Consider the following 16,351-nt stretch of genomic DNA (forward strand, 5'->3'; position numbering starts at 1 on the left):
GATCATTATTAGTAAAAATTACGAGCACTCATAAAATCAACTAAGGCCAATTTTGAGAGAAAAATTGCCATGGATTCAAAGGACAATCATAAGGCCTTTTCAGCTATGTTAGGAACCTGGGTGGAAACTCACAGATATGCTCAGAATTAGTCCAAAATGATACAAAATCACTGAACCCACAGACATTGCCAACATACTGGCAGACAGGTTCAGTGCAAACTTCACCCCTCTCCCCTAAAGGAGAGATAACTATCCCAGCCGAGTGTAGCCTCCCGGACATCTCAAATGCGCAGGTGAAAGCTGCTCTCTCTAAAGCTAAAAACACAGCATCAATGGGACCGGATGGTGTCCCCGGCTGTGTGCTACCGAGCTAAATGAGGAATTAAGCCCGCACATAAGGCAGCTGTTTAATCTCAGCCTTACCACAGGATACGTGCCCAAGGAGTGGCGTCGGCAACTGTGGTCCCACTCCACAAAGGTGGCGCCTCTACGGACCCTGGTATCATCCCCATAAAGCTTAACAAGTCTAGTCTGCAAAGCTATGGAGAGGATCATAATGGAGCTCATAAACAAAGATATAGGGGACTTGCAGACATTGGACCCGACCCAGTTTGGCTTTGTCAAGGGAAGATCATGCCTTTTGTACTTGGTGGACTTCTTGAAATAGTCACCAAGGCCATTGATGAGGGAAAGGCAGTCCATACAGCCTACCTTGACCTTGCAAAGCTTCGACACAATACCCCACTCGGGTATTGTAGAAAAACTTACCAGCTTAAATGTAAACCCATATGTCACAAGATGGGTTGCAAACTGGCTTAAGGACAGAACCCACAGGGTTAGAGTTGCTGGCGCTGTGTCAGACTCCAAGCCGGTCACAAGTGGTGTCCCACAGGGCTCGGTCCTTGGCCCCTATTGTTTGGCATCTACTTCTCAGAAGTACAGGCCAACATGGGAGGACTTTGGCTGACAAAGTTTGCAGATCACTGCAAACTGGGCCATAGTGGAAAGTGCATCAGACACTGATATCCTTCAGAAGGGACTCACGGAAACAGATAGCTGGTGCCAGAGCCATGGCCTGAAGTTAAACGCCAAAAATGTATAGTCATACCCTTCGGGAAAACAAGGTAACCCCAAGCTACCATATAGGTGGCAATCCACTAAGCACAGAAGAGGTTATCAGGGACCTGGGGACCCAGGTTGACAGTGGCCTTTCTTTGACACTCACATTGCTAAAGTGGTTAGAAAGACCTTCTACATTGCCCACCTGATCATGAAGGGATTCACATCCAGATCTAGTGAGGTCATTGTTCCCTGTACTCTTCACTTATCAGACCAATGATCGAGTACAATGCCCCATTCGGGATGTATCTCACCCGACATCTGCAGCAATTGGAGAGACCCCAAAAGTTCCTCACCAAAAGGATAAGGACTCCAAAATCTGTCATATGCTGCCAGATTGAAGAAACTCCAGCTCTATTCAGTCGCACACCGTCTGCTCAGAGGTGACATGTCCCTGACATACAAGACCATGTCCAACCCGAATTAATGGACATGCTCCACCTCAAAAATCCAAATCCACCAAAACCACTAGAGCAAGCGACTTAAACCTTAGATATAAATAGGACGTGCTGGAGGGATAGATTTATCACTCAGAGACTCCTATGCTGTGGAATAAAATCCCGGTCCATGTGAGGCAGAGCACCTCGCTGACTCTGTTCAAGAGAAATCTAGACCTGTGGATGGGAGATCGTAGGTTTACCCCGGGAATCATCTCTGGGTCACTGCTGGACAGAGGCACAACAAACTAATGGGCACAGTATTTTTTCATATAAGGGGTGGCGTAAGCCACAATAATTTGGGCTAGGCTTATAAATGCCTTAGGGCAGATAGCCTAGTATAAACCTATGAACCTATGAACCTATGAACCTACTACAATAAACTACAAAATGAACTGGCACCTCACCTAAGTGTCATGTTTAATCATAGCCTCACCTCAGGCTTCGTGCCCACTGAGTGGCACACAACTACAGTTATTCCTCTCCACAAGGGAGGATCCGCCTTGGATCCCGGGAACTACCATCCCATCAGTCTGACAAGCCTGGTCTGCAAGGGCATGGAACGCATTATCATGGAACTTATAAACAAAGACATTGGCAACCTTCAAACACTGGACCCCACCCAGTTTGGGTTTGTGAAGGGCTGATCTTGTCTCCTGAATCTGATTGACGTCTTCAAATCAGTCTCCAGAGCTGTGGACGAGGGTAAGGCGGTCCACACAGCCTATCTGGACCTTGCCAAGGCCTTCGACACCATCCCCCACTCTGGAATCATAGATAAACTTACTATGTTGGGCTTAAATCCCTACGCCACTCGATGGGTTGCCAACTGGCTTACTGACAGAACCCAGACTGTAAAAGTAGCCGACTCCAAATCCAGCTCCAGACAAGTGGAGTACCTCAGGGTTCAGTCCTGGGACCACTGTTGTTTGTCATCTACTTCTCTGAAGTACAGGCCAACACTAAGGGACTCTGGCTAACAAAGTTCGCAGAAGACTGCAAACTGGGAGCCATTATTGAATCCCCAAATGATGTGGATATTCTACAAAAGGGCTTTACAGAAACAGATGCCTGGTGCCAGAGCCATGGGCTCAAGCTTAATGCCAAGAAATGTATAGTTATCCCCTTTGGAAAAAAACATGTACCCATGAATTGCCACATAGGTGGCAGGACACTAAACATTGAAAGTGTGATGAGAGACTGGTGGACAGTGGTCTCACTTTCGATAACCACATCTCCACAACAGTCAGGAAATCCTTCTATGTGGCACACCTCATCACTAAGGGCTTTTCATCCAGAAAAAAGGAGGTCATTGTCCTACTGTACTCATCCCTCATTAAACCCATTATAGAGTATAACGCCCCATTTGGTATGTACCTCACAAGACATCTGCAACAGCTGGAAAGGCCACAGAAATACCTCACTAAAAGAATCACGGGCCTAAAGCAGATGCCATATGCTGACCATCTAAAACAATTCCAGCTATACTCTTTGGCATGTTGTCTACTCAGAGGTGATCTCTGCTTAACATACAAGGCCATGTCAAACCCTGAGCTGTTGGACATGCTCCACTTAAAGAAATCCCAATCCCTCAGAGCCACACACTCCAGGGATCTAAACCTTGTCACCACAATGAACAAAACATGCTGGAGGGATAGGTTCCTGACCCAGAGACTCCCCATACTCTGGAATAGACTGCCCATACATGTCAAGTAGAGCGCCTCATTGGCCCTCTTCAAAAAAGACTTTGATGACTGGATGGGAGATAGGAAATTCACCCCGGGGATCTTGTCAGTCACCCTGCTAGACAGGGGTCCAGAGAAGTAAATATTGTGGGAAGAAATATCCAGGGAATTATTATGGAATACTCTGGAATAGACTGCCCATACATGTCAAGCAGAGCACCTCATTGGCCTTCTTCAAAAGGAACCTTGATGATTGGATGGGAGATAGGAAATTCACCCCGGGGATCATGTCAGTCGCCCTGCTAGAAAGGGATCCAGAGAAGTAAATATTGTGGGAAGAAATATCCAGGGAATTGTTATGGCTAGGCTTGCATAGGGTGATAACCTAGTACCAACCTATGAACCTATAACGGTTTATTTGTGTTCACCATCTTTCTAGCATGTAAGAATATCTTTAAAGGACCACTACAGGGGAAAAAAAACTAAAAAACAGATATTTTTTAACTTTTGCTTAAGTTTGGCTCATTGCGAACCTGTATGTACCAGATAGAAATAGTCACTAATAATTTTATTCTGTTTGTAACCCTGAATGCCCTCCTGGGGGCAGACATCCTGATGAGTTTGTTTTCTTCTAAAGAAAAATCTTTCCCATAACACACTATGAGGGCAGATTACAGTGCCCATGGCTGGACTGTCACATAACTGTTCCATTCACTTAGAATGGAAGGATTGAGAAAAGCAGCTAATTTTGGGTGGCCTCAGTAAAAATATCATTTACTGTCACGCAGTGCCTCTTACAGATGTGTTTCCTACTGATGTGCTACACATGCTGTGAAAAAAAGCTTCCAGAACTACCTGCTCATTGCTGAGATGACAGACTTTTTTTAGACACTCAACTTTGATTTGCTTCAGTTCTTTCTCATTTTACTCCTCCCAGATTCCAACCCTCAGCTAGCAAGAGTGTCACATTTCCCGCCCTGCTAGGTTCAGCTAACTAGTCATATTTGCATGACAATACCCATCAAGCAGATTTGCTTGCAGTCTGCCTGGTGTTCCCATTAAAAGTGTTCCCTCATATTCCTCCTTACTTATCTGAATAACGCTTTCACATTAAATCATGTTAAAAAATTGATTTTTAACAATCCTTAAAGGGAGGGTGTCAAGATTATCTGCTACTGTCTTTGTTTTTGTTTAGCAGTCAGGTCATGTGATCCTAATGTTTATATTCAGGCTGCTCTGAGTCTTGGAGCTCAGGTTTCAGTACCCTGGGGGATGGGTAAATCTCACTTCAGGAAATCTTAACAGTTTCCTGTGTGTTGTTGTTGTTTCTTTTCGGCTTTTTCCTGGTTAGGGGTCGCCACAGCGGAACTCCGGTCCGCTAATGATTGGTAGCTGAGTTTTACACGCCGAGTTACCAGCCCAGACACACAACCTTCAACGAAGGTACGCCCATTCATGCATGTCTCCACGCAGAAGACGCTCTAGCTGAGAATCGAACCGGACAGCATCTTACTGCGAGGAGAGTTTCCTGTGTGTGCTGCTTTTATTTACAGCCCATACTGACAGGAAAGCCTCTCTTTGAAATATAGAGTAGTAGTGCTTATAAGGCCTACTGTTGTTTTTTCATCATATTTAAAAAGGTTTATACTTTCACTTGCCATGCAGACACAGCTCTGTATCTTTTTCATTACTTTCAGCAAATATCAAAAAATGCATGGCTTTGCTCATGTATTACACCAGGTTAATCAAATAGATCCTTAATTTTTAAATATAACAACATATGTGCGACAATTCTCTGCTACTCTCTTGATGCACTATTTTACATAATTGAGCATTCCTTGCCTCTTTTACCTATACCTCACACTACTGTTATCACTATACAGATCCTAACTTTTCTTTCTTCTTTTTGCTTTTTCCATGCTCCTCACTGTACTAATAAACATATACATTTCTACCTTCTACTTTCACTCTCCTAAAAATCCCCTCCTCTCAACCTTGTACTATAAGATATGTGCACTAAGTACATTGGAATAAACAAAAATGATGTAACTATCAAGCAGAATTATGCTGACCTGAATCATATTTTGGTTAAGATCTCTAGTCTCATGTATATGGTCTCCTTAGTAATGTCTAATGTCTGTAATTAATATGCTAGTATGTTTCATGTAGTATATGTAAAATGTATGTACGAGCCATTATTCTGTTTACTTCCTTGTATGCGAAAACGATCATTCCTCCTCTATAATGGGTCACAGTAAACAAATGCCAGGTCACTTCTGTGGGCTAAGCTTGTAAAGGCTCCAGGGCCATTAGCCTACTACGCATCTATGAACCTATGAAATACATGCATACACACATATATGCATAAATAACTAAATAAAAACAGGCTAGCCTAGCTGTATGTGTTTTCTGCTAAAAGTAATAAATACGCTGGTTTCCTTTTATATTCCAGTCTGGAATGATGTTCATTTACATATCTAACTGCTCAGTGAGGTTCTTTTTACATAAATGTCCAGACTAGCACCATGGTCATACTGCATAAGTCAACCTTTTTTTGTCGCTGAATAATTGCTGAAGTAACTGCTCAGTTGCATAGTTTTTGCCTGTTTTTCCATAGAATTAAAACAGGCCATTTAATTCCTATGTACATATTAGTAATTTTAGAATGATTAGTCTTACTGTTGCAATGGCCTAAAAAAGATAACAGAACCAGAATGTCATGGACTTTTTAGGCAGCATGGTACATCCATTACAATGAGATATTTATTGCAGGCACATGTATGTCCCTTTCAGTTTGTTGCTGTGGTGGGTCCTACTGTTGTTAGTTATTCTGTAACGGCCCAATTATGGTCATATAGTAGTGGCAGAAATTTACACAACCTTAAACTTAAGGTGGAACCAATCACCCAAAATAAGGACAGGTTTTAAATATTGCCCTTATGAACTGAAAAGGTTGTCTGAAGGAATTTGTCTTAAAATCCAATCTGTCTTTATTTAGCATCTTCAGTCCTCATGGATTTACATGAAGAACATATTTATGATGAACAGCTCAAAACCACGAGTCATCAGTCTGGACTTTCTGCACGACAAGGCCCTATCCCTGTATTCTGTCTCATACAGGCTTTTGAGGGGAGATCTATGCCTGGCATACAGGGCATTGTCAGACCCCACTCTGATGAACCTCCTACATATCCACAATACAAACAGCACCAGATGTACCCGTTCTAAAGACTTATGGGGGTGGGAGGATGGCATAATGGTTAAGGTGTTTGCCTTACAAACAGAAGGTGCATGATTTGATTCTCACTTGGGGTAGGTGGCAAGGCTTAAAATGGCCTGCAAAGGCAGTTAGCCTAGTACCAGCCTATGTACCAGCCTAAACTTTGCCTGTGATATAAATAAGACCTGCTGCAGAGATAGGTATGTATACCAGACATTACCCCGTATATGGAACAGGCTCCCCATCCATGTGATGCAGAGTTCCTCCCTAACCCAATTCAAGTGCAACTTGAACAATTGGATGGGAAACCAGAAATTTTACCATTGTTTTGCACTTATGTCTCTAATGGACACAGGTAACCTGTAAATGGTTCACCTCCAGGCCCATGCTTACACTCATCAAGGGTATCAGAACTTGTCAGAGATTTGGAATGCATGGCTAGGCTTAAAAAGGCCCTTGTGGTAGTTAGCTTAGTAAACACCTATGAACCTATGAACAGTGGACAGTTGAGAACTATTTATTTTTATTTGCCATTTGTTTACCGGGAAAGTCCATTCGGCCAAAAATGAGTCCATTTTCAATAGAGGCCTGGGGAGAAAAGCTCCTAATCCAGTGTAATAATACAAATCACTGTTTTACAGTACAGTCATATTCTATTTATTTATTTATTCATTTATTTATTCCAGTTTGATAACCGGGGAGGTCCAGTGGACTGTGGGGCCCATTTTCAGTGGAGGCCTGGGGAGAAAAGCTCCGCAAAACAAAGTTTTTAACATAAACAATTTACAAAGATAGCTTAGATTACTGACATTGAATTTTGCCATCAAGAAAGAAATAAACATTCAGTACAATTGCATTCAGTTCATAAGGCAAATAAGAGAATAACAGAATAGCTAGATTTTACATTTAGTTAAGATTATGAATTTGCAATTGAGAGTGAGGTTAGTAAGGTAAGATGGTTAGCCAGGAGAGAAAGAGGAGGAGAGTTTGAAAGGAATGGGTGGAAGGGTACAGTTGCATTTCCAATTTAGGTAGAGGTAGGAATGAAGTTGAGATTTGAAGTTATTAAGTTTGTTACAGGTTCTCAGGTAGGAGGGTAGAGCATTCAATTTTTTTGCTAGGGTAAAGGTTAATAAGAGCTGCCCAGCCGGGCGTTTGGGTTTTTGAATGGAGATCAGGTTTTGGTGAGAAGATCTAAGGGGTTTGGGGGGGATATGGTTATTGGATAGTGCAGGGCAGTTAGATGGTTGGAACAATAATTTGTGGACTATGGTTAAGTGGTGAAAGTCTGGTAGGTTAGGGAGTTCAAGCCAGTTTATAGTGTAAGGGGAAGTGCAATGGTGAGAGGAGGATTTTGCATTGGTGGCAAATTTGGAGATTTTGTTGTAGCATACCTCCAGTTTGGAAGTAAGTGTGGAAGATAAGTTAGTGAGTAGAGGAGTCCCATACATTAGAGTGGGAAGGAGATAGGTGGAGGCAAGAGTTAGTCTGGAGGAAGGAGAGAGGAAGTGGTTGTTTCTATAAAGTAGGCCCAGTTTTATGTGAATTTTTTTGATGTTTTGTTGGATGTGAGAGTTAAATTGTCAATTGTGACACCAAGAAGTTTGTCTGATGAAACGATCTCAATAGGGGAATTGTTAAGGCTGGTGATTTGGAGAGAGTTTTCATCAAGAGTGAAAGATTTAGAGGGGGAGAATAGAAGGATCTTAGTTTTATTGGCATTAAGAGAGAGGTGATTTTGGAGCATCCAGTTTTCAGTGGTTGAGAAGGCCTTTTGAGTCAGAGATTGGAGTTCTGCTAGGTTAGTGGCCTTGCAAATCAAAGTGGAATCGTCAGCGTATTGTACAATTTTGGTGTTAGGAATGGCTTTATGGAAGTCATTGAATAGCAAATGGCCAAGTATAGAGCCTTGGGGTACTCCGGTAGGAGTAGGAAGGAAAGTAGAGGTGGCTTGGCCCCATTTCACAGCTTGGGACCTATTTGAAAGATAGCTAGAGAACCATGAGAGGGTTTTTTGGGAAAGGTTAAGATTAGAGAGATGGTTTAGAAGATGGGTATGAGAGATGGTATCAAAAGCTTTGGATAAGTCCAGTAGGACAGAGGAAACCAAATTACCAGAGTCACGGGATGAGTTGACAGAATGTAAGAAGGAGAGAAGGACAGAGTTAGTACTATGTCCTGGTCGGAAGCCGTGTTGGGTGGGGGAGAGAAGCTGGTATTTGGTCAGGAATGGTAAGAGCTGTAGATGGATGCATTTTTCAAGAATTTTGGAGATAGGGGAGAGGATGGCTATAGGGCAGAAATTGGAGACATTACAGTTCTTGCCACCCTTGTGCAAAGGAAGAATATATGCAGAGCGCCATAGTATGGGTACGTATGATTCAAGCAGTGCTCTATTGATCAAGATGCTGATAGGTAGAGCGATAGCATCTGAGGCAATTTTTAAGAAGGAGGATGGAATACAGTCGGGGGCATTTGAGCAAGGCTTTAGTTTGAAAACAAGTTTCTTTATTACCTAGGTGGAGATAGGTTTAAGTTAAAATTTAGGGTGGGAGGAGGGGGGGAGGATTGGGCAGGGATGGGAGGATGGTTATTATTTGTGAAGGTTTTAGTAAGCTCAGCAATAGAGGAGGTGAAGAAGGAATTAAATAGTGAGGCAATTTCTGAATCAGATTTGCTGGTGTCAGGACAGGGGTTATGTTTTGTTCCTGGCCTAAGGAGGGAGTTAATAGAATTCCAGAAGTGTTTGGGTTTTTTTGCATGATTTTCCTGTAGTTTGATGTAGTAAGACGTTTTGTCTCTAATCACTTGTTTTTTGGCTAGGTTTCTCAGCTGTTTATATTGTAGTAATGTTTCTGGTTGTTTGTGACGGAGGTATACTTTCCAGGTTTTATCCCTTTGGAGCATAATGTTTTTTGTGTCTTTGGTGAGCCATGGAGTGATCTTTGTTTTAACTCTTTTAGTTCTTATTGGGGCAATGGAGTTAAGGACTGATAAGAATGATGTAGTGAAGTATTCAACGGCTTTGTCTAAAGACAGGATTTTTAGGGGGTTCCAGTTAGTTTGTTTAAGGGAATCAGAGAAAGTAGTAGGGTTGAAGTTAGATAAGTTACGAGTGTGGATGTATTGGTGAGAGTGTGAGGAAGTGGGAGCAGCTTGAATAGTATAGGCAGGGAGGTGGTCTCCTAAGGAGCCGGGAAGGACTCCGGATTCTTTGATTTTGTTAGTATGAGATACTAAGATCCAGTCAAGTATGGAGCCAGGGGGGTTAGTTTTGTTAGGCCTGGTAATGGCGTTGGTAAGTTGAGTGAAGGAGAATAGGTTGATAGATGAGGTGGGATTAGGGTTGTTGATTTTTCCCCAGTCGATATTTACATCTGCAAGCTTAGACTTTAGAGAGTATTGAAGGTTGGTAAGAAGAGGAGCACCATACATAAGAGAGGGAATAAGATAAGTGGTAGAGAGGGTGTGCTTGGTCGAAGAAGTGAGATAACGACCATGGCGGTATAACATGCCCAGTTTTTGATGTGTTTTCTTAATATTAGTTTGTATGTGGACATCAAATTTTAGTTGATCATCAGTAATGACTCCTATAAGCTTTGGGTGGGGAACTATTTTGACTGGGGTCGAGTTTTGACTAGTTATGGAAAAAGAGAGCTTATCTATTTTGAAATATTTAGAAGGGGTAAAGATCATGATTTTGGATTTTGAAGGGTTGAGGACAAAATGATTATTCAGCATCCATGCCTCAGTACAAGAGAAGCCATCTTGAGTAAGTTTCAAGAGTGTGGGTAAGTGGTAGAACAGATTATGGTGTAGTCATCAGAGTATTGGATTAGCATAGAGTTTGGAATACAGTGATTAAAGTTATTGATGAAGATGTTGAACAGTAGAGGGCCAAGTATGGAACCTTGTGGGACACCTGTAAGAGTGTGGAGGAAAGAAGAGATAGAATTTTTCCATTTGACTGCTTGCTGTCTATTAGAAAGGTAGCTGGAAAACCAGCTGATGGAGGAGGAGGAAAGATTAAGATGAGAGAGTTTGGACAAGAGAAGGGTATGAGATACAGTATCAAAGGCTTTGGATAAGTCTAAAAGAAGGGTGGGTACAATGTTGCCAGAATCACGAGCATGATTAACAGTTTCTAGAAAAGAGAGGAGGGCAGTGGTGGTGCTGTGTCCTGGTCTAAAACCATGTTGTGTAGAGGTCAGCAGTTGGTTGTCTAAGAGATAGGGTAGGAGCTGTAGGTGGATGCATTTTTCAAGAATCTTAGAAATGGGAGATGAAAATTAGAGATTTCAGTATTGTTGCCTCCCTTGTGAAGGGGAATAATGAAGGCTTGTTTCCAGAGGAGGGGTCCATAGGCTTCTTGGATAGAATGGTTAATTAGGATAGAGATGGGTAAGGCTATGCCATCGGCGGCTAGTTTGAGAAAGTTCATAGGTTCATAGGTAGGTACTAGGCTATCGGCCCTAGGGCCTATACAAGCCTAGCCAAAAAGGTACCCTGACTTGCCCTGAAATGTTTGATCTCCCACTCATGCACAGGTTTTCTGAATTCCCAACTTTTGTATTGAGGTTGTGGATCACTGTTATCTCTATAGCGACTTTAAATCACACTTGGTCTTGCTGCAGGGGTCAGGTTGATTATTTGTATATATATATATATATATATATATATATATATATATATATATATATATATATATATATATATATATATATATATACATACATATAAGTTATATGTACATATAAGTTAGATGGAAGTTCATCTGGGGCAATTGAACAAGGTTTCAGTTCTTGCAGATTTTTTTTATGGTGCTAACAGCAATAGGTTTAAAAGGGAAAGGGAGATGATGAGTAAAGGTGGAGTTGGAGAGAGTTGGGTTTGTGGAAGGAGATGGGATCTGGCCTGTTACATTATTAGTGAAAGATTTGATGGGTTTGACTACTGGATCTATAAAGAAAGAGTTAAATTGTGTAGCCAAGGATAGATCAGGAGAGTTAGGATCTGGGCAGGGGTTCTCCTTTTTTCCAGGATGGAATAGGGTAGAAATGCTGTTCCAGAATTTCTTGGGATTTGATTTATGATCATTTTGTAGTATTGAGTAATAAGATTTTCGGTCTTTGGAAATGTGTTTTTTTACTTATTGCGGAGTTGTTTGTATTCGACTAAGGAATTGGGAGTTTTATGTTTCTGGTACTGTTTCCATAATTTATCATGGAGATGCATGAGGGAAATAGTTTATTTTGTAAGCCATGGAGTAGTTTTGGATTTGACCCTTTTAGATCTGAAGGGGGAGAAGCTGTTAAGGAGGCAGCATTGTCCAGAGGAAGGGTTTTTATAGGGTTCCAGTTCATGAGTTTTAAGGAGATGGAGAAGGTTTGAGCATTGAAGCTTTTCAGACAACGGACTGAGATAATATTGTGGTGTAAATGAAGGGATGAAGGGGTATGATGTGCAAAGGCAGGAAGATGGTCACTAAGAGAGTCAGGTAAGGTACTGCTGTCAGAGATAATATGGGGTGGGAAACTTGTATCCAGTCTAGAATACTACCAGAAGTACCATATTTTGTTGGTCTAGTGGGAGAATTGATTAGTTGGGTGAAGTTATATAGGTTTATATTCTGATTATTGGAGATGTCCTTTTGAGAGCAGTACAGGAAGTATTAGTGATGATGGAGAAGGAGTAATTCTGAACGATGCAAAAAAATGTTACGTTATAAGCATGCAACAGCTAAGCTGCAGGGACCAAAATCAGAGGACTGTGATTTGAGTTACATAGGGTGCCAGATTAACAAGTGCAAGGCACAGTGTAGTGTTAAAGTAGACCCTAAGTCCATACCAGCCACAAGGCCATTGTGGCGCAATGTGTAGATTTCCACATGAGTAAAGATGATGTGCATACTACACAAATATTGCTGGTGCAGTATGACTGTAACTCCATCATAGGTACTGTTCAGGAAAAAACATTCATCCTTAGCCATATCATAAGAAAATCCAAAATGCTCGGTGCTGACTAAATCCAACCAGAGGAAGACAGTCCCAGACCAAAACAAGAAATAAATCCCAGAGACACAGATATAGAAGGTGAAAACCTGCCTATTTCTCAGGGCGTTTCATAGGTAGTACATCATTAAGGCGGCCCCATCTATGCATGATGTTCAATATAATCCACCCTTGACTCAACCAATTCTGTTGTTGTTTACATCCCCCCTCTCTTTTAATAATGTGTTCGTTCTACTTTGAACATATTGTTGGTCTTTTGCCAAACAAAAAATGGGCAAGATCTACTATCAGTGATGTCCTGAATGTTACTACTATAGGTAAACCTCATTTAAGGGCATCCATCTTCTTGGTGCGCCTTGACCACCATCCCTCCTTTATATCCCCTATCCAATAGGAATCTTTTAACCTGTTTGTTTCTTCAAAACTGATTCGTCAGTGCAAATCCTAGATATTCTGCTAACCTGTCCCATGCATGCTGTCGTAAGTTAACAGCGTGTTCTTCCAGCAGTCCTTCCTATATAAACCTGTAGTGAATCCTGTACTGGTTTGTGTAATCATCACATCAAGAAAATCTAATCGAACTTTGGAAGCAACCTTGGTAAATCTAAAAAAGGAGGTAGTTGAATGGAGGTACTCCACAAAACAATCCATGGATGGTTCATCCCCTGCCCACAAAATAAAAACATCGACATAGGGCCACCAATGGGGTGATTGTAAATATACTGATTCTCCCAATAGTTGTTCAGGACCCAGAAAGACATTATGATCTAGTACTATCATGGTTGTAATCAGATCAATACATCTTTAGTCCATAGAACTTCACCTATGTCTGTGATGCCATAGTCATTCATCCAAGGTCACCATGAGATATGGGTCATCATCCCTGTATCCGATAGAATATTACCAAATAGAAACATTTTCTGTCACCCATTTCCTGCCTGAAACAATGGGTCTAATGGGTGGATCATTTAAGGATTTATGTATTTTCATCTTCTATCCTGAGGAACTTATACAGATCCTCACTGATGGCTCCCTTTTGCAAAAGTTGTTTCAGACATAGATGCACTTTATCTACAATAAGCTTAACATTGAGTGGATTGATGGATATATAGGTCTCTCTGTCAGACAAAAGGGAGTTCAATTTGTCAAGGTAGAAACTAGTGTCCATAACAACAGTGGCCCCATCTTTATAGTCACCCTACTGTTGTTACTCAGATCGTATAACGCTTGTTTTTGTACAGAAGTCAGATTGTAATATTTATGCAACAAACAGGTTAAAAAGATTCCTATTGGATAGGGGATATAAAGGAGGGATGGTGGATAGGACTATTATGAGTAGTAAAGCCAAGAGGGGAACAGACTACAAACCATGGTTACGATCAGTGATGATAAGGTCAAAAGGTGGTAGGTTCTGGGTCCAGTCTTTGGATATAGAGAAACAAAATTTGAAGGATATCCTTTGCAGAGAGCATACTATGCCTGAAAGGGTATTTATTAAACAAGTTTGCATCATACTGGCAAGACCAACAATATGTTCAAAGTGAGACTGTTACAGCATCTATCAGATGGTGATGTTCATAATGCCCTATGTAGGCATGTTAGTGAGATTAAACAAGAGAGGGGGATGTAACACAACAGACAGAATTGGTTTGTCAAGGTGGATTATTGAACTCATGGCTCATAGATGGTTGTTTTAAATAATGTCTTAGATGATTATGCTTTGTCTGATGATCCTTTTTAGGCATATCATAAGTAATGGCACCCCCATCACCATCAGCAGTACCTACCATCCCTATATATTACCAACCAACAGACTTGAAAATGCCTATGTATGTGTCCCAAACATTCCACTAAAGCTATAACTCCATAAACTAACCCTTTCATAGAGTAAAGAAACACATTTATACAAAAGTACATTATGCACTTATAGTATATGAGGTTTCTGCTTCCCTAACCTCTACCTGCCATACTCTGAGATCTTCATTAGGGTATTGTCACTGCTAGTTAAAATATTAGTGTCTACAATGGTTCCCTGTCCTTGCTGTGCAAGTGGCTGAGAACAGCACTTCAGCCAACTCCCACCGGGCATCATATTCATGGAAGGAACCTTCACTGGCAGTTCTGCTACACTTTTCCCATTCTGTGGTTAGGATAGTTATGATTTTGCTCTACCTGAGCCAACACAAGCTAAACTCCTTTCTATTATATTTTATGTGGTCATTGCAAATACAACAGTTATAGAGTTGTGGCCAGTTGCTGTAATTTTATATAGTATATGTAAACCACGCTGTCAGTGTGACTGTCCGTTGTAGGTAGTGCGCCCTGTAGCTGCAAAATGGTGAGATATGCATGCAATTACACCTTTTCTAACTGGTACTGCAGCAATGGGAAGACTGCAGTATCTTTAGGTATTAGTGTACCATTCATGTAGAGTATGCCGAGTAGCAGCATAACGATAATTTCTGTTACTCCGGACAGCTATCCTCATATGCACACCTGTCACTCAATGTGGCAGTAAGTGTGCAGACTGTGTCTTTCACACATCTGTCTAAAACATCTCACACCAATGTCATACTGATTTGTGAACTATGGGAAAAATGCAGTTTTCATAGGACCATAGGAAGTTACTAGCCTATTGGCCCTGAGGCCCTTACAAGCCTAGCCAAGAATTTAGCCCATGTTCTGACAAGTCAAACCCAATTCCCCACATCCAGTTATGCAGGCTATGCTTAAAAAGGGTTAATGAGGTACTCTGCTTGACATGGATAGGGAGTCTATTACACAGAAGGGAGATTCTCTGGGACAAAAATCTGTCACACCAAACAAGTCCTGCTGATGTCACAGACAAGGTTGAGGTCGTAAGTGTGGGTTGCTTGAGTGGAACTTGATTTGTGGATATGCAGCAGTGGGGTCTGACATTGCTTTGTATGCCAGACATAGGTCACATCCGAGGAGTCTGTATGAGACTGAGTAGAGAGACAGGAATTTTAGCCTATCTGTGTAGGGTACATGTTTGAGGCCCTGCATTCTCCTGGTGAGGAACCTCTGTGGTCTCCACAGCTGCTGCATGTGCTTTGTGAGGTACATGCCAAAAGGGGCATTATACTTAATAATGGGTCTTATGACAACAATGACAAAGACCCCTCATACAGTATCGAGCGCTCTAATGTTGTGCACTGGACTGTATTTGTCATCTGTTCTACCTATGTGATTTGTATTGCTAAAATTGTGCTATCATATGCTTCCATACCTGTGCATATGGAGTGTACTTGCATGTGTTATGTGACAGATGATTACTCAGAGAACAAAGCTGTCTGTAGTTTCCTTTCAGCCTGCCTCTGTATATGCTTGTACCTTTCCAGAAACTGTATTTCCCATCAACTGTACTGTTGTACTCTGAAGACCAATATCCTTCACCCATGTTAGGAAAAGCAACCAGTAACTTCTCTATACATCAGTCTAGCCACTAAGGCATTGTCATGTCTTGTCTTTTTTTTTTTTTACATGTGTCATTGTGCAACATGTACAAATAGTATCACACCATCCACCACTATTTCTATGCTATATCACTGTTCCTTGTTGTATGAGCTCCTGCATCTGTCCATTGTTTTCACAGGAGGTTATACTGGTGAAGAAAAATTAAGAGATGTGTTATTTTCTGACCAAACAGCAAGAAACAGGACCACACAAAAAAAAGTTTGAATTTTTTATGGTACCATGGCCATTCGTCTTCAGCGGAAGGTACCATAAAAAATTTAAACTTTTTTTTTGTGTGTGTGGTCCTGCTTCTTGTTGTTTGGCCATATTTATTATTTGTGTGGTGAAGTGGTCGAGTGTTTTTTATTATATATTATTTTCTCCCTGCTGAGGAAAATGAAG

At 41.3% G+C, this 16,351-nt stretch overlaps 1 protein-coding gene across 1 annotated transcript in view; it reads left to right on the forward strand.

Moving 5' to 3' along the window:
• Positions 1-16,351, forward strand: part of TTLL5 (tubulin tyrosine ligase like 5) — a gene marked incomplete in the record, with an annotated part of 5,893,562 nt that overhangs the window by 4,610,334 nt on the left and 1,266,877 nt on the right.

Source organism: Protopterus annectens, chromosome 6.part0 (genome assembly GCF_019279795.1).
Source record: "Protopterus annectens isolate FY-2018-M chromosome 6.part0, PAN1.0, whole genome shotgun sequence".
Lineage (NCBI taxonomy): Eukaryota > Metazoa > Chordata > Ceratodontiformes > Protopteridae > Protopterus > Protopterus annectens.